The sequence below is a fragment of the Saccostrea echinata genome, unplaced genomic scaffold, assembly GCF_033153115.1.
Source record: "Saccostrea echinata isolate AGI-Se365-2 ecotype Australia unplaced genomic scaffold, CSIRO_AGI_Sech_v1 ptg000001l, whole genome shotgun sequence".
NCBI lineage: Eukaryota > Metazoa > Mollusca > Bivalvia > Ostreida > Ostreidae > Saccostrea > Saccostrea echinata.
This window is the reverse complement of record NW_026889750.1, coordinates 22,218,634-22,225,000: the sequence shown is the minus strand read 5'-3', so window position 1 is coordinate 22,225,000 and position 6,367 is coordinate 22,218,634. Positions and strand designations below refer to the sequence as shown.

The 6,367-nt window shown below is 35.9% G+C and overlaps 1 pseudogene; it reads left to right on the top strand.

Moving 5' to 3' along the window:
* Positions 1-2,364: 2,364 nt before the first annotated feature.
* LOC133200018 (uncharacterized) lies at positions 2,365-4,450 on the top strand (annotated as a pseudogene).
* The last annotated feature ends 1,917 nt before the right edge of the window (positions 4,451-6,367 follow it).

Below are 6,367 nucleotides of genomic sequence, written 5' to 3'. Positions count from 1 at the left end.
TACATAAGTAAACAAATTGACTCTGGTGTTAAATGGAACAGCAAAATCGCGACATGGTGACCTATTTCGTTTCTCTGTAGAGAAAACGATTAGCCGTATTTTGGAGCTGTTAGTAGAATAGAAATAAAGTCCTTGTTGTCGTGAATGATGCAGGATAACCTCCGAGGTCGAGAAATGTTGTCTGAAATATAAAAGCCGAGGCGATTGCTCGATCTTACAGCAACAAAAAGAGGGGGCAACCAGCATCTAGAGGAAAATTTACTATAGCAAAATATTATACTCAGAAAAAGAGCCCCCCCCCCCTGCGTTCTATGGGCCTGTAAATTGGAGGTTTGGTGGGGTAGACAGGGACTGCATATTTTACATAGATAAAATACATCAGTTTCATCACCAAATAATCATCTATGTCATTTTCCTGCCTTTGTCAAAAGGAACTTAAATTCAATACCCGTTACAAGCAACATTTCAGAGAACAAAGACGATTTTGTTTACGAAAGTAGCTAAGTTGTAAAAATACGGTAAAAACTTTGAGGTCAGGTTCATAAATTACTCTCTCGCATTGTCGCATACAGAGGAACAAACGACAACTTTACTGGTCCATAACTGTATCAAAATTAATAATTCATGATCCGATCACAAGAATTACTATCATATAAATATCATGACTTATATGTTGCTAGAGCATTTCACACGGAAATATATACGTGTTCAGAAACTTCTTTTATCTGGAAAATTATCAAAACTACGAATTTCGGGACGGGTTTGATTGACACAAATCCTTGAAGAAGAATATTATATCACTGTCATCAAAAGGGTTGGGTATCGGCTGAGAATTTCGTATTGCGATATATTAATTGCGACTTTTTTAAACTGTATTGCGATATATATTGCAATATTTTCAATGCCAATTAAAATGCTCTTTTTCTTAATTGTTCAACCTCCATCTATAGGCAGAGTGTGTAAAAATATTATAAATACAGTGTTATGAAAAAGTTCTTGTTGATCTCACTACAGTTTTGTAACACAATGCAGCCATACAACAGCAACCTTACCGTTTGGTACTGTTTGGTACTATTGAAAACGTTTCTAACAAATTAAATTTTATATTTTACTTATGAAATCTAAAGCCCAAGCAGTTTGCCGGTATATCGGTACTGGAAAAACGTATCGCAAATCGACATTTTTTGTTAACGAATGGCATTATACCGGAATATCGATATTATTGCGCAGCCCTACTCATCAATCAATTTTTCTGATTGTCGTTTTTTCACAATTCATTTTGCAATAATTTTTTTCGTCCCCAGAACCCCTGGAGAGTCTATGCCCAACTTATACTTTATAAAGCGGTTAAAGATTAGTCAATTCTTTTTTTAAAGTGCAAGGTGTCTAGGGTGGGCGTTGTATTTCAGTGCACACTTTTAAACGTTAATTTTGCCTCCGTCAAAGATTCGGGGACCTATAGGTTTTGCTCTGTTTGTCCGCAAAAACTTGCTCATAATTTTTGATTGGTTGGAGATATGGATTTCATATTTTACTAGTGCATTTCTTGTGACAAGACCTTCCTTTAGGTACCAACATATTTGGCCTCTTGACCTAGACCTTCGAGTTTGACCCACTTGTGCCAAAAAACAAAACAAAACTTTAACCTTGGCCATAAATTTGAACAGTTGGTGCTAGGGCTTTCATACATGTACTTCACACGTGTATTTATTGTAACAAGACTTTTCCATAAATATTTTAGACCTTATGACCTTGACCTCAGAGTTTGACCCAATTTTAAGAAAAATTATCCTTAACAACAACTTTCAAACAGTTACTACTAGGACTTTCATGTTTCACATGTGTATTCCTTGCAACAGTACTTCCCTTTAGATACCAACAATTTTGACCTTTTAACTTTGACCTTCAAACTTGACTTAATTTTTAAGTCAAGCTCAAAAAACTTAAAACTTAGCCATAACTTTTGAACAATTGGTGCTAGGGCTTTATTTAACATAGATATATATTTCTTATGAAAAGGCCTTCCCCTGGGTACAGTTAATTTTTAATCTTTGAGTTTCTTTGACATTGTAGTTTGACCCACTTTTAAAAACTTTAACATTGGCAATAACTTTTGAATTTTTGGTGCTTGGTCTTTCATATTTCATGGGTATATTCATTGAGACAAGTCCTTTCTTTGGGTAACAACATTTTTGATCTTGAGACCTTGGACTTTGACGTGCATTTGAGAACCTTTTGTCATAAGCTGCTGTTCGGGGGCATCAGTGTTTCGCAAACACATCTTGTTAAAATAAGCTTTTCATTTCAGGTCTTCAGGATGTCCAACGAAGTCGCCGGAAATAAATCTATGACGACAACGAATACATGCCAATTTTTTCTTCGATTGACAAGAAATTTGGGGTAAAAGAAGCTGTATCAGTAATTTTAAATACAAAGGATCATTTGGCATCAAAAGTACCTTTTAGTTGCAAAGAAACGAAAATATTTGTTGTAGACACGAGTAAATTAGAGCATCTTGATGATATACGGTCACATGAACTAGGTGCCATGAAAAATGAGAGAGTTCAAAGAGATTACGTTTCTATTGCTGATAATGAGAGAGTAATTAAAGTTTTGAGAAAAAATCCCAGCGTCATGAGACAAGGAATCTACATGCTCAAAAGGTCTTACTACTCCTTAAAAAGCAAGTTTTAAGAGAAGAATATACGAACTCTTTGACTGGAAAGGAAATCAACATAAAGTAGTCATTTTGCATTTTGTTTTCCATGGTAATATTCCCCCGCCAAAGCCAAGATCTCATGGAAATAGCAAATCAGGAGGGATCTACGTACGGACAACAAAGTCTACAGTTGAAAAGGTAAATAAGAAGATGAAGGCAAAAGATGCTTTTGAGAACGCATTCGAATCTGTCGGCGGCTTGGAGGCAGAGAGCATGTGTACCATCCCTAGAAATATAAAGCAGATTTACAATATTAAGCACTCCACGTCCAAGCAGGAAAAAGGGTCCATGGATAAAGACGACTTGTTTTCAATTATACAACACTGCAAATATTTGGTGTAAAACGCGATTCCGAGGTAGAATATGGATTAGTTGATGCCACTTCTGAATCCGAGTTTGACACAAAGTTAAAAAATTATGAAATAATCTGGAATGAAAGAGAAATCGAAGACCGAAAAACAAACGACCCGCTTTTTTACAAATGGTTTCTCAAGGAAAAGGCAGACACATTTAAAAAACACCTTCTGTTACCACTGGGAATATCTGCAGGTCTGGGTTTTGCTGAGTATACCACAAATGCAAACGAATCTATAAACAAAAAGCTTAAAGAGAAAGTAGACTACAAAGAATCTCAGTTAGGAGAATTTTGTTCTAAACTATTTTCTTTAGTTGACAGTCAGAACAAAGATGCTGAAAAAGCCCTTATTGGAGTTGGGCCTTATGAATTAAGACCTGAATATATACAGTATGAAATATGCCAAACAGACTGGTTCAAATTATCAAGTAGCACAAGACGAGCCCACTTGCAAAACTTTCTAAAGGCTCCACTTAAGCCATCACGTCACTCTTTAGACAGCGAGGGTGCCTCTACTTCGGGAACTACAAGGTCCAAAACCAAATCTGGTGGCACGAGTATTGAATTTGAAGATACCGTGTTGTCTGAAAATGTTTACCAAAGGGTATGGGATAAAGCTGTGGAAATTTTAGAAAAAGATAGTAATATTGTAAATGCCCCTGGGGACAGTACAGCAATGCTTGTTTTGAGCAAATCAAAAAAAAAATTCCTCACTATGTTGAAATATTTAAAAGTGGAAAAATAGAATGTCCGTGTGATGGATATAAAGCCAAGCAAATGTGTTCTCATGCCGTAGCTGTTGCCGAGAAAAAAGGAACTCTAGATAAATTTTTGTGTTGGTATAAGAAATGCGGAGAACTAAGCGTTTCAACGATTTGCAAAGAGAAAATGCCCCCAAAACCCCAAAAGAAACCGGGACATAAAGATAGATCGGCAAAGAGAAAATCCACTACTCAGTATGAATTTGAAGACGTATTATCTACAAAACGAAGATCGCGCTACAGTCCACTGGAAAGCAATGTGACCGCATCTGACGATTTGGAGAACAATTACTTTCTGAAATTTTTAAAAGGAACAAAAATACGAGTATGCTATGGGTGTTCAAAGGCAATAAGAGTGCCGCCATTTGTACCTGCTCCCCCCTATAATGTAGTAATATGCAGAAAAGAATACCGCGCTTATACGCATGATGGCATAACCAAACTCACTCTTACACCTCAAAATGTCCATTATCATTTAAAGAAGGCATGCCTCACGATGAAGAATCCCGAATTTAACGAAGACACTCTCATTATTTGTCCTCCTGATGTCGCTATACAGCTACAAGATGTGCATAAGAGTTATCTTATAATAAGTGTTTTAATATTAAATACTAAATAACTCGTTCGAAGTCCCCTTCAAATTTCAAGTTCGGTGGGAAAAACATTTTCTATGATTCAATCGATGTCCATATCCTTCTGCGAAACTTATTTCTCCCATTAGAATTTCAAAATGCAAAAAGAGGTTATCATTTGAAAAAAAAAAAAAGAACGATAAAACAAATAATAAATATAAGCTATACTGAGTTATAAAAACTGTGCACTTGCTAAATTATGAGACAGGGGAGATAGTTTATTACTGTGCAAGTCTTGTGTATAATTATATCTGAATAAACCTGGATAATGTAAGTTGTGTTGTTTCATAAACATTTTCAGGTATCGGATATAATTTTAAGATGTATTTAAATATTTAGATTATTTAGAAGTTCGTGTATATTATTACTATATACAGCATCCAGTATATATACTGAATATACATGTAGTTATTTCTCTCTCGATATCAATCGATGGCAAAAAAGGCGGTGATTTTTTTTTTCGGGGGGTGGGGGGGGTTACAAGTCTTGAGAAGTTTGATGATGCAGCTGGGTGTGAAAGCAATTTACTGACAATTTTTTGCTAATTGTTATGAGAGAGCCGAATATTAAAATTATATACATATACCAAGAATGGAAAAAAAGGAGTCTTTTTTCACAAAATTTCAAAAATTTAAGCGGAGTGTAGCAAGCATTTGACACTACTATTGAGTGGGCACTTCCGTAATTATTACCAGTTTCTAGAAATAAAATTATCGGACCCCCACCCCACAAACACACCCTCCACCTCCGGTTCCTTCGGACCAGCGGCCCTTTCATAAAAATCTTCCATTCAGATTTTAAAATTTAACGACTAGATAAATACAGACGATATTTTTTAGGATTATAAAGAATGTATTGCAGTGTAAGAATAATATATGAATTTTACAGTTTAGGATAATTTAGATAGTTCTTAGAGACCTGGAAAAAAATGTTTTACTTGCTTGTATAAGATATTTTGTGAAAAGGTTTATAAATCAATACAAAGGAATATATTTTTTAGATATAGGTTTATGTAATACATGTAAATTGCTGATCTGTAAGATATAAAGTAATTATAATTTATGAACTGGGTTCAGAATATCTTTTAAAAAGTCGCAAGTACACGTGAATGAACTTTTCAGATGTAATTAATTTTTTTTTTCGCATATTTGTATTTTCTTTCCGTTTTCCGTTCCGTTTTAGCAACACCCGCTGAAACAGGCCTCCTCATTCTCCGCTTAACATTTAAACGAGGACGGTGGGTATGACAAATTTATTGGAAAAAATGTGTTTGACATTCTGCATGAAAAGATTCAATCCCGGCACGCGTCATCTAAATGCCATTATCTTTGAATTCAGTATGATGCTGCAGTGAAGCCTTGGTACTGCCAGTGCAAGTCAGGGGCTCGCTTGGTCGAAGTTGTGGTCACGTAGCGTCTGTTTGGTTTACATGGATACAAAGATATAACGAGACTACTGTACCTAGTTTGATGCCTAGTAACGCATTTGGACTGTGATTCTACTTGTAAATAATTTTAAAGCCCCCTCCCTCCGGCTTTCCACAACTGAATTCTTACTTGAATATCCATAAATGTTTTTGTTTGTGTTGTTGTTTAACGTCCATCTCGAGATTTTTTTTCACTCAGATGGAGACGCCACCACTTGCCGGTAGAGGGCTGCAAAATTATACCTATACTCGGCACTAGGGATCTTTATTTTCCACACATGCGACACGGAACCTCGGTTTAAATGGTCTTATCCGAAGGACAGGTCTCCACGTCCCGCAGTCGGATTCGAGCCCGCGAAGTCATCCATAAATGTGAAGAATACTGGTATCAATTAAATGTGAGCCAAGAAATTCAAAATTGAATTTCAACCGTTTACAACTATTTACAATCCATTCCAAACAATACCCCAACCC